This window comes from Halyomorpha halys, unplaced genomic scaffold (genome assembly GCF_000696795.3).
Source record: "Halyomorpha halys isolate HHAL.00 unplaced genomic scaffold, Hhal_1.1 Scaffold426.1, whole genome shotgun sequence".
Classification (NCBI taxonomy): domain Eukaryota; kingdom Metazoa; phylum Arthropoda; class Insecta; order Hemiptera; family Pentatomidae; genus Halyomorpha; species Halyomorpha halys.
The window spans coordinates 263,884-266,377 of NW_027108013.1; positions in this window are offsets into that span (position 1 = coordinate 263,884).

The following is a 2,494-nucleotide window of genomic DNA, read 5'->3' on the forward strand; positions in this document are numbered from 1 at the left end:
TTCTCTACATGCTTGTACCATACCACTATGATTTCCTCAAATTTACTTGATGTATTTATGTAAAGTTGTAAGTATCAATAAATAAATTTAAAAAAAAAAATAGTCTTTTTACATTTTTGAGACTGGTTATTATAGTTTAAATAAAATCAATTTTATCCAATTTAAGTCTGTTAAAGTGCTACGTTTCGGCCAATTCGGCCATCTCAATGGCAATATTCCATATAATTTTAGAACTACATCAATTGTAAAAAACTTTATGCAGGCTATTCTGCCCAGGTCAACAATTTCAGTTCAAAATTACCCAATTTTGACATTTCTTCACATTAACATTAAAATTTTTAATCGCAGTCAAATTACACTATTATCTTTATCACAACGTATGACTTGTTATATTCATTAAAAACTTTTTGATTTAACATTAAAAAATCAGGTCTATTTAACCTATATTAGATTAAAGGTTTATATCTATACTAGAATATATAAGCTAATATCATAGCAATAGTTAATACTAAAAAAATATGTTTAAATAAAATGAAATTGAGAAAGAAAAGAAAAAAATATATATCTTTATTTTCGATAACAGTAAATGGTGTTAATTGATGTGATAAATAAATCAAATTTATATGTATTCGTAAATATTTGTTTTTTAAAGGTAATCAAATATTTTCGGAATTTGAGGGCAATTATTGTTTAATTTTTTTTTAAAATACTTTTTATTTATTGATAGATATTACAATCTGCCATACAGTTGTGGGCAATTGGTAATAGTGATGAATGATCTCATACATACTAAAGTAAAATAAAATAAATAAATGAATGAAAAAAAAAAACTGTCTTAAAATATATTATTGTTTAATAAAGTTGGCAAATGATATGGTATTCCGGAGTCTAATAAAATGCCTGCAGTCTGTCTGTATATTGTAATAAGAATCACCTCTTTAGGATCTCTACAATCAGTTGTCTTAACATTATCCTCCAGCATTAACATTAACTACTTAAGTTATAAAAAATGTATACAAAACTTATTCGAAAATAACCCTTCAAAAGGCTGTGTTCTGATTGCCGTGACCTAATTTGTAAAGAATTAGGCCACACCTATAGGGCGACAATTATGTAATAAATTAAAATTATTAAAAATAAAATAAAACGAAATTTTGATATCTAAAAGAGATAGCTTGGGTTCAAATTTAAAAACTTTAATACTAAATAGATAATAGAATTTTATTTAAATTTTATAATATAAAAAACTCTTAATCTCAGGGGGGATTTCTAGGCAATCAGAAACAGACACTTTTACTATTAACACATAATTAAATTAATATCTATTTTACACATGTATATATCTTTAGGTATAACAAAACTAACCAAGTTCACAATCTTCTTTTGATGATTCTTGGTATCTTCTTTTCTATAATGCTATGGCCTAACGTCAAAAATGGCTTCCAGTCCCTCCAAAAAGCTATGTCTCTCTCACAACAATGGCTTCCAATCTTTCCCACTTCCAGCCGACGGACGTCCTCTCACCAGGCAATCCAAACTCAGAGTCTCCTATTCTTCTTGGTTGTCTTCCTTTTTCAAACTGTCCACTCTTGCTGGACAGAAATTGATGAGGACCTCCTCATCCTGGAAACATCATTTCTCATGCGCGCTCAAACAACGAATGCTTAACCAAAAACCAAAACCTGTATCGATGTTGCATGTAAACATCGATTGTCGCACAATATTTTTTCTAAAGTTTACTGTATTTTCAATTATGATGGGAAGAGTTAAAATAGTTTTTATGATATTTGAATCTGCTCGACATGGCCTCGATTCCACGGACTTTCTGAAGGATACGTACCGCCATCTTGGTTTTGTTTTGAATCACGAATTTATTATGGACAATGAAAATTAGTTGGCTTGCTTTTTGGATAAACAAAACAAATGAACAATATTAAAATGATACATAAAATAAAACATATTAAAAACCCTTTATATATCAAAATACACTTTTACTCAAAAAGAGCATATTACAATATATTAAACAGTTGGTGGTACGTTACACTGTCTACATGTTGTTCTTTATTAACAAAACTTAACTATTTTAATGTTCAGAATTTTACAATTCTATTGGTTTTATAATTAATTGTAAAATACAGTAAACTAGTATTGAATGCCTTATTTTTAATTACTTTTTAGATGAATTATTTAAACATCACTGAAATACTTACTTATCTAAAATAATTTTACCTATTATAATATAAAATATATTTTAAACATTTATTGATGTTGATGACACCAGCTCATGTGCTGGGAAAGTGCCCCAACAACTCCCTCCTTATAACACGCCGGCACCACAGGGTCAAAGAAGAATTGATGAAGTTCCTTGAAAGAAAAGACTTCGCCTGCTTCGAGGAGGTCTATTGTAATGACACCGACCGATCCGTAAGATATGCCGATATTGTCGCGTTTACAAAAGTCGGAGACACGGCTCTTGTCTTGGATCCGACGGTGA